We start from the raw sequence: 18,696 nt of genomic DNA, 5'->3' as shown, positions 1-18,696 counted from the left end.
CTTCCCACTGACCCGGAAAACGGAGGCACGGTTTCTTCTGAAGGAGGAAGCTGTTTGTGACCCTCTTGGTCTTAAGCCGGCACCTGTTCCTAGTCCCTGCGAGAAGCCATCTTGTTTGCTCAGGCGGCAGTATTATTGAATTATCTGAGGGGCTGACTGTCCCACAACGCGGGGAAAAATCGAATCAGGATTGAACGCAAGAGGGGATGAATGGACAACGACAAGGCAAAACTAGGAGTGGATAAGAGCTAATGCACGTGCTTTAGTGGAGGGATGAGACCTCAGTTTGACGTGCGATTACGTATTAGAGGGTCGGGCAGCAAAGGGGGGGGGGGGGTGGCAATTTGAAACATTCCACGTACGTGTATTACTACCGGTACGTCATACTTGTTGAGAATTAGGGGATCTTGAGATCCCCAAAGGAAATTTTACTCTTTCTTACAATTTAGATTAATTGGTTTCATGATTTCATTTATAGTCAAAATTGTATTCCCTCCCAACTCAATATGCTTAATTCTGTCCAAATGAAAGAGTTACATTGTATACATCGGCAGAGCACAATAAAGCAATAAAGTTTTGGCCCTTTTAAGGTTAATATACATGTATAAACAAGGTACAATATTCTTGAATAATCTAACACCTCAGAGCCATGGTGAAATTCTACATTAAAATTTAATAAAGTTTATACGAATTGCTTAGAACTGAGGGCAACCTTTCCCCTACACACGCACAGCCGCAGCTTAGTTTTTCCATCTCTTTAAACTACTGGTATACATAAATGCACCACACCTTCTGAAACATGTCCCCTCAAATTTTCCAAATCCGATTCTCAAATTCTGTTACCTTACACCCAAATGTTTATAAGCCCTCCGCAAACGTTCGGTCTCAAATCGTGCCTGACTAATCTTACAAATGTTAAGCTTATTCATTATACTCCTGCTCTTTTTAGTACGGCACCATGTTCCAGTATCACTAAAAAATTCGCAGCTATGATGGTGTACGGTTTACCGCCTTTTCGTATTATTTTCTTCCGACCCGATTGCCTCAACACATTCTGCTTCTGACCTCGATGTATATGATTTCATCTCACACCTTCTTCCACCGACACCCTCCTGTGCCATTCACACTTCGCTCTATGCCACTCCGACCAATCAAATTGCATCTTCTATACCAGATACCACAGGGACTTGCCTGGCTCATTCATACTCCCATGTCCCGGGAGATTTGATTGGCTAGGCAAGGGGCTGCTGTTGACTTAGCTCATTTCAAAAACAACTCCTGCAAACATTTTCATCAGTGTGTGTGCGGTTGGAAATTGCACTTCAAATGCTCGACTTCAGTTAATGAAACCGTCCAATGTACTGTTGTCAAAACACAACCGGCGTGATGAGCTACAACAAATGTTATCTTAACACAACTGTGATGCAGACGTTGAGGCTACTTGAAGTTTTGTTTTTGCAAGAGCATTGTTTTTTCATGCTCCTGTAGGAACTTGGAGAGTCGAAATCCAAATATCCAGTCTGTTATTACTCATTCTCATTGAACTTTAAAGCTTTTATACACATGTACAGAATTTTAAAACCCTCTTTGCTGGCAAGATGTGCATGCGGAAAGCTACAAGAATATGGTTCTAGCATTCTAGCAAGCTTGAAAATGTAAAGCTGCATGTAAGTTGAGTGAATTTATAAGTTACACGAAGCTTGTAAGATTGTGAAATTAATGGCAATAAAACAGATCTATTGATAAATGAACATTCATAAATACCTGAGACAGTTTATAAACCAATTTCTATTGGTCAAGAGCCCGTCACATGGGTGGTTTTAAACGGTTGATAAAACACCGGCTGGTTTTAAACACTTTTTCCAGGACCGCTGCATTCTGCGCCACGTGGTGCATGCATGCCACGTGGTGCATGCATGCCAATCTCCATATAAGGAGATTTTTAGTACTACTCACACGAGGCACATCACATAACCATAGCTAGAGTTTTTTTTTCACAAAACCTGAAGTAAAATTGTTGAACAAAATCATTGGAAGTTTGTGCATTTTTGAATTGTTTTTACTTTTTTACAAAAAGGTATAAATTAATGGGAATAAATATGTGCTTGGCCTGTTTTAAACAAGTACATTGTACGTTTAACATCTGCCACATGTAGGGGCCTTGCCGCGGATAAATAAGCCAACTTATTGGCAAACACGCCCCTAGCCAGATTTTGAGTGTTCTTGTTTAAAACTGGCCGAGCACATATTTATTCCCTTATTAAGGGCAACTTAAAAATAAAGCAAAACAAGCACAAGACAGTTCAATGGACAGTTGACAAAATCATGGAGGTGTTTTTTTTTATCACTTCTACTTTAATTATTAAAAATCTAATTAGTTCTATCTGAAATAATGACTATGCTTCATGCACAGAGAAATTATATCACTGTGGCCATTAATCAGTGGTGCAGGCTGTGAAAGTGCAAATGTCGAGAATTTGAGGGCCCGCGAAGAGGCACAACGTGATTTATGTCGTCATTAATAGTGCGCAGGTTCCTCACGTGCTCATCTTCAAATGCCGTTGGTGAGTGTCCAATAATTTCCGCACGGCCGGTGTTTATCCGCAAAATCCTGTAAATCATGTCGGACTGTCAAATTAACGGCGATGATGTATGGCAGCTTGATTGCTAGAAAGTTGTGGAAAATGTTTACATAAAATCCGCCCGTTATAAGATGCTATGACGAATGAGAAGAGGGGTGACAATGAGTGGAGAACTTACATAAAGAAATCATGCGCGGTATACGGAGTACGGACATCGTTTACCAACTTTCATGTACATCACTTAGTTATGGCAGATATTTTATCCAGCAGGCACCGAACAAAAAAAGGGAGGGAACATGTTTTTGGAACCTCTAAATGACACTGCTGTGACTTATGGATCTTTGCATTGTAATTTGTACACAGACTTTTAAAACATCAATTTCAGCTTTCAAATAAAAGACAACCTACATGAACATGTACATGTAGTACACTATTTAATCTACATGTAAGTTGATAACCAGAACCCAAAACCTCCATTTGAAACAATTAAAGGTTAATATCGTTTCGGTTTGTGGTAACATCATATTGTGGTAATAACTACTGCTTAGAATATATTTAGTTCTGAAAAGAACTTGTCCTGCCTGTTATCAAATTTTACTAAGTAGTTTTAGTTCTGATAAGAACAGTCCGCTATTTAGTCGAAACGTTGAGACCAAAGACAAGTTCTTTTAGAACTTAAAGCTGGCTCCCATGATTAAAGGGAAAATACAACATTTGCAAATGTCAAAAAATAAAACTACCAAATCATTTTGAAATACCTTGCTGGACTGTTAGTGAATGACAGTGTAAAGCATCCTGTAAAATCATGGCACCTGGTATACTGTCATTTTCAAGAAAAGTGGTATTTTTGTATCAATTTCCAACGCTGATCGGCCGATCAGCGTTGGAAACAACTGGCTTTTTTTCAAATACTGGCCCCAATTGACCTTTGCACTTGTTTGCAATCTATTACAAACCTATGAACGGGTACGAGCCAGCTAGACTGGTTCCCTGACCTTACAATTCCCCAATGTATGTAAACTGCTGTGTTTCTTCTTATATGGAGTCAGGGAACCAGACTACAGGAAAATGATCGTTTTTCTTGGTTTTTATAGCATTTTTGTACCCAAAACCTCAAAAAAGTCAGTGTAACTATATTTGCTATATATTTCCAACCCCCCAATTCCATCCATTTCTGAAAATTACAGCAAATGATGTATATTCCCTTTAAGGGAACAAAATCAAAAGAAAGCACTCTCCAGGCCAGGATTATACAAGATTGAACATTTAGTCATCTTGACCATGAACAGCAAATAAACTCTAATTTGTCTGATTCCTAACTAATACCACACTATACCGGATGGTCATGGATCTGGACTTTGAGCAAACTTAAATCTGACCACAACGAAGATCACAATAATATCCCTGCTCTTTCTATTGAAATGGCACCCACTGGTCAAGGACAATCCTTTTGTAATCAACACAAAGTGGAATTGATAGCTTTGTCCTGGATTACCAAAAGAAAGAGACTAGTAGGTCAAATTCTGGCCAAGTCACTTCAATTCTAATTTCTAACTGGTCATTAAATTTGGTTACTTGAGAGTCAAATAAGTCGATAGGAGTTGTGATTCACAATGTAATTTGTGAATTTGTGAAGTGTTAGGTGTGGTTCATTTTCTTTTCACATTGATGGCAGTAGTCCTTGGAGATTGTATCCCAAAAGCAGATCGTCCAGGAGTCAGCAGCCACATTTGCAACAGCGTCTAGCTCCTCTTTAATCTCACATGTAGTCCAACTATTTCCCCAACAAAAGCTGTGTGCTACTCTTCCAGGCTTCTGGCCTTCCAGTGCTCTATTGTCCTGTGTTACCAAACAATGAGTCAACTTTACAATACCAGTCCTAAAAAAACCCTCTTCCCCTGGCCTGGATGCATGCTGGATTTCCTGCCAATTCTTTAAAGTCCCTGGATGCAGGGCTTTGCTTGGTTAAGAAGGGAATTAAGAGGGTTTTGCCCCGGAGAAAGACTGAGATTCTGTACTCTGTCAACAGTTGCGAGAGCTGCGTGCACATGGTTTTTCCAGATTTTAAAATCCATTCGGAGGCCAGGAAAGTTTCGAAAAGTTTGCAGGCTTGATGAGACAGTCTGTAAGCATTCAATGTGAGATAAAGTGAGGTGCTGGGTAGTAATATGTCAAGTACATGTAGAAATGATGGTCAAAGTAGAATATTTTGTTGACAGCTGATTTCAAGTCCCGAGACTTTTGCTGCCAACCGCTGAAATGAGAGGGGAAAAAGTTCAACTTGTGATCATGAAAAGGGAAAAAAAATCCCTAGAAGTTGATTTCTGTATTACATGGAAACTTTTAAAAGAGTTGCTCATTAACTGTCAAGTACACCTACAGTACACTGTATGGAAAGTGTGCATCATATGGCAGATTGCGCAGACGTCTACACTGTGAACGTCTGTATGCACTCTGTAGAAAATGATTGTTTTTGAGGTAACTTACTTCAAAAAGCTATGGAAAAAGCTGGACAAATATACTCCAGGACTCAGCAGTGCCGAGAGTCATCGAGCCACTTCTCAGGGGGTTTTCATCACTGCTTTAATCCCCTACAAGCCGGGGCTCTCCGGCAGTCAAGGGGTGGCTTAACAGAAAATCTGTTTACCAGGAATGCCTCGACTTTCCTAAACTACATGAGGAACGGCACTCTTGTCACACAGCGGACCTGCTGAAGAGAGGCAGACAAAGCCACACAAACAGGTTGAAGGACCAACAGCCCACAGGGCTTTGTAAGTTTGTTGTGGTCGGACAACTTCTCATACCGTACTTGAGTTCTTTCTAGTCTGTTCTGGTATTTGGGCAAGTTTTTAAGAACTGCTCAACTTTCTAGGCACACTTGAGGTTAATGGTTGTGATTGTCCAGATGACGTTTTCAAACCAGCCTTTACGAGGTCAGACCAGGGGAGTGAGGTTGGCGCAGCGTTCTTTCCTCATCTTCAACTGCTGTGAACCGGGTTCGATTCCTGTCCTGGCCACATGTGAATTGGGTTTTCAGTCCCTGTCTGATTCTGTGGGCTTTCCCCAGAATATTCTTCTAGGGTTTCCTTCCACCTCTTATGTCTTCTCTCTACAGGTTTCTCCAGGCTTGCGAGCTACTGTGTCCATGGTGCTTTTGAGGATTCCTTGGTTTCATTTAAATAAATAATAATATCATTTGTTATCAATAGCTGTGCTTACAGCCATGTCAACTAAGAGGGTAAAATGATTATAAGTTTCATATGATGTTTGACCACAGTTTGATGAGCTCAATGGCACAAAGAGCACAGATATGAGATACATGTATGTCGATAATTTTAAACCAATAGTCTTTGATTGAACTTTACTATGTTCAAGGGATGTGTTGTGCTAATTCCTAGTACAATTACCTGTATTTTTCATGTACATGTACCGGTATACTAAAATTTACTGATGAAAAAAAAATACTGAACAAAAATTGTATTTCAAATACATGCTCTGTATACAGCACATGCAAAGTGACAATAGTGAAAATCACCCAAGACTGCAATTCAGAAAAACTGTAAGTTCAAAGTAAAAATGTAAATTGTAATGCATGTTTTAACCTGTAAAGATCTGTATACAGGCATTCACATACTTCTTCCTCTCTTCAAAGATGTCAATAGGTCACTGTGTTAACAATATGCGAATATTCATTGTTTTGCGCCTTTTTTTTTTTACTGCCAAAAATAAGCACCCGAATATCATAGACAGAATAGCCAAGGGCGCACACAATCCAGGTGACCCATCTTCGACATGTCCGAGCACTCCAAACGAGGCACTTAGAGTATAATTATGGATATCAAGATGACCCCTGAAGAAATAATTCACACGATACTCTCCTCCGCTGTTGAGAGCAGAACAGGGCCGACGCAGTCAGGGGGCTCCGACTGGCCCCTACGCTATGAAACCGATACTCAATTGATATTCACAGGTTGGTACCGGTGGGAAACCCTCCAATTTCTCCCTGCCAAACCTGAAAGATGCATGCGCGCTTGTATTCAGTGACCCTGTGTTACCAGTGTGAAATTCCATACAAGAATGCCCTCCGCCAGAATACCAATCAAGGCTGTGTCAACACCCAGGTCTGGCACCCAGAGTCCCAAACCCTTTGGTACGTGTGCACAGCCTTGATGTGATTGGATCTAGACTGGTCATCAGGTGGTAACCAAGTACCAACTGAACAGGAGGATTAAATTTCACACTATATAATTACTTTGGTCGTAAGCCTTAAACAGCCAGCTTGAAGATGCACAACTTGCTTAGTGCTTGCATCTTTGTCTCTGTTTTTTTTATTTGTGTAACAAAAAAGGATGACTTGCCATTGCTTCTAAGAAGAGAGTTCTAAGAAGAAGTTCCTAAGAAGAGAAACATCTTAATAATTATCCTTTTATCAATGGCATTTGTCACATCTAAATTATCAAGTTTTATGTTATCAAGTTTTATGCAATTGAGATAACTTGAGCTTGAGCTTACTGGTAGTTGAAATATTTATATGCACTGTAAAAAAAAAAGCGTAATGGACTCCTGCACTGTAGGATTCAGGAAATAACATGTTTGTTTTACACTGTGAGGAACCATGGAGGAAGGAACAAGAACACTTTCCAAGCTAGCTTAGAGTTGGAAGTCCTTGAAACATTGAAAGAACAATACAACGAAACATTCGGGGGGGGGGGCAGAATCCGGGTTCATTAGTTCAAGCGCAGACTGTAAGTTCAAGAACGGGCAAGTAGCCACGGGCAAGTAGCGAGTGTGCATGTGTTCCTCAGAGAATGAGACTGAGAGGATGGCACAGACTTACACAAGTTTGGGTTCAGCATGTGAACCAAACGTAAACCAAACAATGCAGGGTCATAGTTTGAATTATATCAGAGATTCAAGACATGAAAGCTCTAGTGAAAGGTCATTCGGGGTTCTTTAGAAAAAGTTTCAGCAGACCAATTTTTAAGCTCTGTGGTACATGAACATGTAACTTGACAGGCATTCTGAACATTTAATGTCTTAAAGCTCAACCTGCGTCGTATGAAGTAAAGTTTGCACCCTTGATTATTTTTTGTTAATGTAGGGTCAACAGCTAGCCTTCCCATTATGAAACTAACTTTTACACAAAATCCTGATGTTTTCAATTGTACCTACTACAAAAACTATCTTGTCAACCAACAACAAAACAAACTTAGGCAAGATTCACATGGAATCATAACAGGTGTTGTGCCATAGTAGGAATCAAAGGAATTATAAATTTGATGCGCCAAAACTAGGAATGTCGATTTGAGTAGCGTATTTGTAAATCTGGTGCCCGTGTTGCTTTCCACCGTGAATGGAATGTATCATCCATGGTTTGAAACAATCAATAGAAAATGCAAGAATAGGCAGATAAAAGGACATGTTCTGGTCACACCTCTGCCCTTTGACCATGAACTGTATGTACAAAATGCACTTTATGTACACAATTTAAAAGAGGGCTACTCAATTCCTTGCCTGGTAGCCAGGCCTTAATAACTGATGATCTTCTTGGTCATTTGCGATCACCTGGCCGAGCATTTTCACGGAAATTGTCGAGTAGTGCATGCATTGTGGTACTTTATCTTGCACATTTGTGCAAACCCTTATCGCCATGTCTAGCATTAGTAAATACCCAACATTGTTACTCAACAGACACGGGACAATAACGAATTGATAATGGTGGAAAAAAATTGTGGCATTTCTGTTTCTGCGGTAGCGCTATTTCAGTATTTTGTGAACTTGGTCTTATTTGCTGATGATCTAGTTGTGCGCGCATGGTTTAACATCTGGGCCAATTGATTGGCTGTCGATGTTGCCATGGATACAGCAGCGCTACGTGCGAGCAGGTGTACACAGGGGTTGTTTTACACGATTTGTTTCCTGTCCCTGTCCATGTCTTCTCTGGTAATGCGTGGCCTCCACTTGGGTTAGAAAGCGATGGTAACAGTCTGATCCTGTCATTCAGCGATTTTAGCACTCAACAGTCTTATCCACGGCCAAACATGAACTTTTTATCTTTACAATTTTAGTGTGAAGATAGATACATTTCATTTATAAAGACAGAAATTATCCCAATTTAAAATGGGTGATTCTTGTACATGTAGATAATGTAATTTTTGCATAGAATAATGAGCTAGTTGACAAGAAGATTTTTTTATCAACCAAGTTTCTGAAATGTTTCAGGATTTTTATTTTTTCAAAAAAATATTTTTGCTGATCTTTTAATGCCTCTGCAAGCTTCAGAGCAGCCCCAGAGTTTATGACTTTCTGCAGTTACCAAATGCCGATACAAACAACGCAAGTCAATCAATAATGAGTTCACTCAAGTCGGACATACGGCTGAAGTCTGAACAAAAAACAAGAAATAAAGGTTCTTTCAATATTTGGACTGATTAAACAAATCAATACAAGCTGGTGAATGTTCCAATCAAGTAAGGTCGTTATTATTTCAACACTGACGGCTACTGGCTCCCAGCTGTCTCCGTCATTTGGCCGGTTGATTAGTCATTATTGATCTGACAATGAAAAATAAATATTGCAGAGAGGGCATTTAACTCGATTTTAACGAGGTGTTACGGCGAGGATGCACACGTACCGGTACCCCTCATTGCTGGCTGTGCGGAATGTGGACTTAGCTAAACGCACGTTCAATCATTGCGATAAAGCACGCAGGGTTTAAGAACTCGATGTCAAATATTCAGAGTAATGTGCAATTACAAAATATGCAATCAGTATCCGGTACATGTACGGTACATATGTACACATGTAAGTGGATATTGTGTCATTGATGAACATTTCAATAATTGAGAAGGTCAAGGGTTTACAGAGTTAAGATTTGAGTGACTCGATCAGTATTCATGCAATGGCGGCAGAACGTTTCTTAAAGTGCCTGGGCACGTACAGGCAGCGGGGTAAACGTTGACGGGCAAAGGAAAACAATTCTACCAATTTTAATCCTCCAAATATTCTTAATAGGAGGACTGCCTAAAATTCTCTTTTGCATCAGTAAAACGATAACAGCTACATACGTACATGTGTATATATGCTGAACACACAGGAAATGCCACATGTACAGACCTACATGTACATGTACATGTACATGTATTTATTCTTAACCTCCCCTTAATCCTAATTCTCAACACCGACCATAATGCAGAAACCTGCCTCAATACCGTAATTTGTTTTCATAGCCCCTTCTAATGAAGAATTCCAAATTTCACAGGGATGCGGCTGAAGACGTTATGGAGCGGGGAAACGGTCGTTCGCCCGTTGCCTTAGGCATCACATCTCATCTTCCTGCTCTCCTTGGACCGATATCCTAATCAGACGATGAGTTGCTCATGCCCATAGTGTGTACACTCATTAAATTTCATATTATCTTAACCCTGGTGACCTCCCATTCCCAACACCGGCAGCATTTTGTTTATACACGTTTCCCAATAAGGTGTCAAATGAGCCGGGAATCGGGTGTAGTTTATAAAAACACGTCAGTTTTATTGCTCCATTTGAAAATAAATTGTGGCATTATGCATCACTGAAAAAAACTTGATGAGACTCAAGGGGTCATAAGGAGGAAAATTTTATGACAAGCAAAAATGGTACAGAATACCAGTCACTAGTAATCGCATGAAATTTTGGTTGATAACCTTTTTTATGCAAATATTGTCTTTAGGCAATTTCTGAGCTTACATGTAGCTGCTTCATAAAAATTTTGGCCGAGTTCAAATAAAGGAAACCGTGAAGCACAATTTTCGTACAATTTTCTGCAGAGCTCCCAACAAAGCAATAAAATTTCCCAATTAGCACACCATGTGGTTTATCCACTACACGTCACTCAGGCCCGTGGTTTACATTCCAAAACGGATCTATCAACAACCTCATTTATTATGGTGAAATATTCCTCAAATGATGTTTATCTGTTCTTGAGCTGTGCTATGCTGTCTGTCTTATGTCAACTACGTGAGGCTGAGTCTAGAGATGCTCCTACATTTGTAGCGTACCTCCTTGCTACAACTAAGCTTTTGCATACGTGTCCAGTGTAGCATGTCTGTTAGGCCGAGTAAAAGAAATAAATATTTCTCGTCCAGGCTTTTTGAAAAATGAATGAGGCGGGCCCTTTTTTTTTCTTTCTTTTCGTCCAAGATGGCGGATTGTCCAAGATGGCGGATGGATTCTTCCATTTTCTGGACTCTTTTGCTGATACAAAACTGTGTGCAAAAAAGCCGTAACCCTTTCTACATAGCTATAATTTTGGTTGAAAACAAATAAAAAGGCAATATATTGACAATACATATGTGCAAACTATATTGCAAACGTATGAAATTTAAAAAAAGAAATTTAAAAGGAGGCGGGTGGGAAAAAAGCAAGCGGGCGGGGCCGAGAAACTGGTTTATTATTTTTACACGGCCTTACTTTAGCTAATATCAAGCCATCTACAAATCAAAACTTTTACAAACAAGCATCAAGATGGATTTATGAGGCCAGAAACTTTGGACCTTTGCAAAAGCAGGAATTTTTTTTTATTTCAGAGCCACAATTGGAAATTTGTCTTCATCATTTTTAAAACCAACCATCATGAATGTACAGGTAAATGTAACGGTACTTGCAAATTTTCTGTATTTATTTTCTTACAGTTTGTACATTTTCATGGACAATTTGTGCTTCACATAATAGGTACATGTACATACATGAGATGAATTTACCTATAGACATGCCAGTAAAAACATCTTGTTCCCTAATAATAATTCCACAGATAATAATGAACACTTGTCACGTAAGACGTTACCATGGTTACAATGATTATCATCATACACCAGCCATATAAAAATCTTGAGATGATCAATTTTTAATTCAATATGCTGTCCATACATTTTAAGTCAGAACTTGCTTTCATTGTGTTATGGACTGTAAGGATTTTTGAAGGCAGTACAGTCATCTCCATAAACATTGATGCGGTACTACAGAGCCATTCATCACAAGCACAAATAACATGTACAGGAAAGAACATTAATGCACATACATGTACAGTATGCTGGCACTACCCACGTGCACACATTTGTACCTCATGGGACTTTATAAATAAATGTACAAAAACCATATGTTTTGTAAGTTAATACTTACATGTACATGTAATTTACTTAAATGTCTTCAATGATTAACAAGAATTTTAGGGGTGGAGCTAGACAGAGAAGTAGGCATTAAAAAATGTGCTAATTTTTTAATTTTTTTTTCAAATCATCTCCCAAAACTGGCCTGCACAGTCTTTTTGCATTATGGTGACAATCTTGCCTGACAATAGTGCAACCAAATCAAGAGAGAGTGCTCTGTACAATTTCTTAATTGGACTGATGAAGTACACGGTCTTCCCCATACGTGTACATGTAAATTCACCGGTACCCGGCCAATGCACCTCAATGTAAATTAAGCACACGTACAAGACTTTCAACGGTAGCCACCAGAAATGACCCATCACTAATGAAACACCTCCTGGCTACTCAACGCGCGCCATAATTTAAAAAGCTATCACTTTCGCTTTTTGTAAAAAAAAAAAATCTTCAACAGCCACGATGATTAAATCCACATGGATCTTCTTTTTTTTTGTAATGTCGCTGCTTTCCATAGGAATCTAAACGATACATTAATTGCTTTCCCTCAAGGAGGGAAAATAAACAGCAATTTCAGATCTCAGTTTGGGAATTCGGATCCAGTTGCGATGCTGAGATCTTCTCGCCCGATTCAAAATCCTCAAGGCTTTTTTTTTCTTGGTGTGGCCACGGCCTCTCTTTCTTGTTGGCTCTAGGATTGGGTTACTGCCTAAAGGTGGCGTAAACGATCGTATCAACTTGTGAAAACTTGCCACATCCCCACCTGCCCGCACCAATCAATGGCCGTAGGAGGGAACCAAAACCGCGGGCCCGGCGTTGGGTTTCGACGGGGAACGAAGAAGCGCCAGAAATCTTAGACTGGTCTTTTGTGCTTCTTGCAGATTGTGGCGTATCTGGTGTTAATATTTTTCTAATGGCCTGTACATTTTTTCACTGTTTTTATTCCTTTTTTTTTTTTTTTTAGAAATAATGCCTCATGAAATGCCTGTGATATTGACAGAAAAAGAAAATGATATGACGCTAGGATTAAAGCCATATTTTAAAGGTGTTAAGCCCACTTTACAACCTGGATGCTCTTGTCACTCTCTCAGCAAGCTAATGCCACAACTTACCGGTAGCATATGACTTTTAGAATGTTCAATTCTTAAAGAAAAATCACAGCCACTCCCCCCCCCCCAAAAAAAAATCTAGATAAGGAAATTCAACAATTACCCATACATAGTTCAGATCTGGCCAAGTTGTGTGTGTCACCTTTTTTGATGGGGCATTTGCTCACATCTGGCCACAAATTAAGAAGGAAAATCATGGTAAAGAAATTCCATGCCAAGGTTGTCGGTATTTTTGGTATTTTTACAACATCATTCCGTATTGCTCGGTATCAAAAGAAATATTGTCACAATACGGTATTTTTGAAATATAGCCCAAGCCTTACATCTTCATGAACACTCTGTGTCCATTTCTCTTCTGGGAATATACACTGTACATTCCACCATAATACATCTGGGGCTATCCTATCCAACGTTACACGCAGTTTAGCATTTTGCAGTTTTCCCTTCGCGCTATCGACCGGCCATAAACTTGTTAGAATTGATCCCAATCTGCTACCAACAATTTCAGAACGTAAATATATACCCGGGCGGAGAGCTCCAGCGCGCGCTGTCGCGACACAGTGTACCATCTTGTTCAGTGCCTCACTCACATCAATTTGGCGAATATGTAGTGGATCCTCAAACCTCTAAATGCATCTAATCAGTTTACCATCGACGCGAACGCGCTTCGTGATTCATTTAGAATTCAACACCTCTCTTTTTTTATTTCGCAAGGGTAGCTCGGGGATAGACAGACGTAGGGTTGATGTCCTCCGGATCATGTAATATTCAAGCATTTTTTTGTAAAACTATACGTTATAAATATCTGCTGTATTTCAATATATGAAGAGCTTAGTTGCAAACAGCTTACGCATGTATATCCACTTTGGCTAATTTTGAGAAAGAAATTCCTCAGAATGTATGGTCAATTACTTTCCGTTTATGGTGCTAAGTCAATTTCTATAAAAAGTGGATGTTTTGCAAATTAACTCTTAATATTTTTTCAAATGTGATTTTTTTATTACCAAATTCTAATTTATAGTGTACATGTAATCTCATTTTATCTTCCATAAGAATATATACATGTACGGTACATGTAATACTTTACTTCAAATTCATACAACCTTATGCAATTTAAACATGATGTATTTTACTGGGTTTTTTTTTTTCCATCACAACTCTGTATCCCCAACCAAGTATACATTACCCGGTACGTCCATCCGTACACCATTTATGGAAACTTGTGTTCATCGCTGTTTAACTCAAACAACAGATCGTGAATTGAAAAGGTTCTGATTACAAAACTATGACATCTGAAATTGTCTCGCAACAATGTACATGCACACGAGACAGAACACAACGTTAAATTTTTGGTATTGCACTGCATAACTTTATCACACTCGCATAAATCATCTAAAAGCACCAACAGGTAAAACACACATGTACATGTACCAGTCCCGCCAGAGGCGTAATTTTTCTCACAGTTATATCGGCGCAATATTGCCTTCATTTAACCCCGTGTTTGCATATCGTAAGTGCGCAGGGGGGGCAAATATACATGCACTTCGCAGTACATTTCCAAAGGGGAAAGACGCAAATTGTACGTCAGCGCGGATTATGAGAGTTCCCGTAATATTTACCGGGCAAAGTGACTCAATATTTGCCGCGGCTCAATAATTGCTCATTGCTATGCTCCGATGCAAATCTCCTTGAACTAAATTGGCGAGTTTCAAATTTGCTTTTCTTTGCTGTATATTGCACGTTGGTTGCAAGCCCTGGTACCTTGTACTTGTGATGGAATTGTAAAAAAATTCAAATTCACTAAAATCTTATTTTGTACACTTTTTCAGACCCATATTATAAACTCTATTTGTGCAATTTTATTTAATCAGGACTCATTTACACTACGTGGGTACATTGTATGTTACGCAGTACATGTAATATGAAAATTTAATGTCAATTCTAGTTTCTACGTTTCCTCCCGAAACAGTTCACTTCATATTTGCAAACAGATTCGCCAGACTGAAGTACTTTACATATCAAATGTTTGAGTCAAAACATAACTTGACGCGAAAGAAAAGCTGGGAGACCCATATTCCGTGCAGATAGGTTACAAGGATGTTTTTAGTCTGACTTTTTCCCCCTAAAAAGTTACACAATTCACAGGAGGTGGCTTCCATCAAAATCGTTTCACAGCTCTTCAAAATTCCTGCTTCTCTAAACTCTGCATTCCCAGCCCGAGCCTGTTTACACAGAGCCGCTGTAAAATGTCACTCCTCACCTTGTTTGCACAAGACATCCTTTTTATCATCTTGCCGATCCTGCCAGCGAAATTGCCTCTTTTCTTTAGACCGGTATCTCTTGAGGGAAACCCTTCTCTCTACGGCAGTTTCCTTATTTCAATACCCCCTCCCCCCCCCCCCCCAACACTCAAGTGCGGTCAATAGTACAGAAAAACAGGTATCCTAACTCAGTATGATTCATATGACGTGAGCAAAACAAACATCGGGCTTTCTGTCAGCGCAGTGCACTACTGTTACTTAGACTGTCAAATGACTGAGTATTACTTTCAAATTTATGCACTCAGCAAAATACAGAACACTCGAAACGATTTGGAAAAACAGAACATGACAACGGGAATTCCTGATTTATTAATGGGCCAGGCATGAGAAATATTAAACCTAGCATAAACTAGCTTGAAAGACAAGTGTGCATGCATATGTACAAGTAAACCAAGACGTTTTGTTAAAAAACAATTATGTAAATTTTTTTTTTAACCATGGTGCATTTTCGGAAGATTGGCATACATGTACCGGTACATGCATCTTCATAGACACATCCGTGTCTGCATTAAGCCCAGTTCATACTTCATGCGAAAGCGAAAGCGAAGCGAAGTTAACGTCATGAAACATTCGCTGCGAAATTCGTCTGAGTTGAAATGTGTTCAACTTTTACGAATTCGCAGCGCGAATACTTGCCATGTCGTCACAAATTCGCGTTCGCGCCGAGTATGAACCGGGCTTTACATACGACTTATCACAGCCCATAGATGACTGTTTCCAGCTGAATATTGTTCAGACAAACACAATTTTCAACTACATTTGTATGTTGCAGCTCCACAAAATTAGAGAAGAAGAGTTTTTAATCTTATTTTCCTCCTTCATCCTAATCTAAAGTACACACTTGTATGCTTAAATTCATAAGTATATTTAATGGCTATATTTGATAATGATAGCATTTTGTTTCATAAATTCATGTATCCATAATTTGTTTTCTAATTCAAGAAAATCGTGCTTAAATTATCAAGGATGAGAAACAGAAAGAATAAATATGAGGTTGATTTTTTTTCAATTTCAAAACAAATGTCAATATCCATCCCAACGCCCCACCCGTGGAATTTCAATAAGAAAAGCTTAGATCTTCAGCACTCTGGTTGCCATGGCAACCCAACACACCGAGCAGCAACAGCAATCCAATTCAATTAGCATGGGGGCCGCGGGCACTTTACGTGATAGATATTTTTTCCGGTTTTCATGACATCTCTGTCTGGAATTGTATACTGTATCTTGTATCAACTTCAAGGTGCGGTGCACTGTACAACGCAGACAATAAATCATGTTTTCGCAAGAAAAGGCTCTGTCAGCACTGACGGTACTTTTAATCAGCGAAACATACTGTGTAAACAGACTGGCAATAAGCAAACCTTCGATTAAAAAAACACAAAACAGAGACTTTGGATGCACATAGTACCGTATGTAGACAAATGCTATGAACATCGATAAACAATTTGGAACTTTGACCACGATCACACGATTTATATTTGTAGCTATAATAGACGATTTGGGACTCTTACACCACTGTAAACTGACAAAACGCTAGTATTAAGTGGAAGCCATGTTTTTATTTGACTATGTTGAATGTTCTGCCCTAGCTCACCTTATAAGGTAAAAGCTTACGCAGAGATCGACTGAATTGCACACAGTTCGCATGTGTTGCCCACATGTTCCATTTTGTCAAGTGTTTCCTACTGCCCAACAAATTTTGTCGTGAGAACATCAACTTCAGAGCCACAGACTTTGTTGTTTTAATGTTTCCGCACAATAGCGAGAAGCTATTTTGGCCAAACTTTCACTCTCATTCATGTGTGTCTATTTGCGGACGTACTTGGGAAAATGTCTTCAGCACCTAGGTCACGCTGACAAGACGTGTGAGAGCGATCAGTTCAATAGCCAATTCAAAGCGACCCTGAATTTTTCAAACACTGGAGAGTTCAACAGTCATTGTTGTTCTTCTCACGCCGCCATAGAATAAAGAAAAATAGTAAAAATTTGGCCTTCAATGGAGGCGAAAGCTAAGCACGGCTCGTTAAACTTGGTAACAATAACAACCACACCAGTCAAACTGACTTCTAGCGTGATGAACATCGACATTTTTTCCGAACCACAATGGCGTCTCTTTGGTAATATCCCTGCCTTGAAACTCACTTTTTTTAATGGCCATTCAAAAAGGCCAAAAACCTTACCCCTAAAATATTTGCCTTGAGGACAGAGCCAGTGTCGAAACCAATTTCGCATACTTTCCTCTTTTGGATATTTTTGGGGCGCCATTGTTTGGATTACCGGTATGTAGAAAAAAGCAGAGGGACCTTTAGGGAAAGAAAGACCTCGAAGGGGGGGGGGGGGGGGGGGGGAGTGGTGGCAGCATTGAGCGGGTAATTTGGGAGTTCAAGGTGTGTCCACACATTGTGACAAACACGTTCGAATAGACATGCAAATGACATGAAATTACAAAGGCTGTGGACAAAAGTTTTCTTTAAGTGGATAATGTCATTATACATGTACATGTACATGTTAATGTGTAAAGCATCAATTCTAGTAAAAGTCCCATGACTTACAGGCCTACTGAGTGCAAACTTGATCAATTCCAGTTAAAAAAAAAAAACACTAAGATTTTTTGGGGCCTTGCTTTTATTATAACTTAGTACTAATGATTTCTAATATTCTATTTTCTCTAGCTTGTAACTTATCTGATACAAAAATACATGTACATGTAGTCATTCCGTACTGCACAACTATACAGTACCTGGGTACATGTATCTTGCATGGCACTGCAAATTATTTGCGGGAGAAATGCCCTTTTGACTGACAGAGAAATAAGTCATTCTTAAATTGTGAATTCACCGGAAATATTCTTTCGATCCCGGATTAGTGCAATATCATAGTACCAGCCTGCATATCAGGTTTCTGATCTGCATGCTCAACACAGGGAAGGCGGAATTTTCTTTGACTTCTTGTAATCGAAATCGACAGACCATGAAGCTGTACTTGTGAGATTTACGTTTGAATGCTAAAAGTTTTGAATTTGACGCCTTATTTGTTCTGGCCAACAAACAAAATGTACTTGAAAACGAAAATGATTTTCTGAAACTGACAAACCTTTTTCTTTCAAATGCACACATCACCCTTGTGTTTTCTACCCAATTCAAATTCTCTCCCTGATTGCATTTGAAAGTCAGATTCACTACGCAACCCAATCCATTATTGACAGATTCACGACTAACTGGCAAAATCTTTTGTCGACTGCCAACGACCCATAAATTCAACTGAGCTGGAACCTGACCCGATGGGTTTTCGCATCGCTATGATTCCCAGCCCATATTCTGACCAGGTCAGCGTATTTTTGACCAGGCACTTGAACCCATTAGAGGTGAAATCTAAACCGACTCCGCAGATCCACGAACTGGCCAGATCACAAGGGGAAAAGATCAAAATTACCATCACAAAACCAATCCCTGGTCATTACTGACGCACAATAATAGGAGGACGTCTCTCCTTTGTGATGGGAGATCAACCATGCCCTGTCCATCTGTAACTTGAAACCCCT

This window comes from Patiria miniata, unplaced genomic scaffold (assembly GCF_015706575.1).
Source record: "Patiria miniata isolate m_02_andy unplaced genomic scaffold, ASM1570657v1 HiC_scaffold_7, whole genome shotgun sequence".
Taxonomy (NCBI): Eukaryota; Metazoa; Echinodermata; class Asteroidea; order Valvatida; family Asterinidae; genus Patiria; species Patiria miniata.
Note: the sequence above shows the minus strand (reverse complement) of the source record.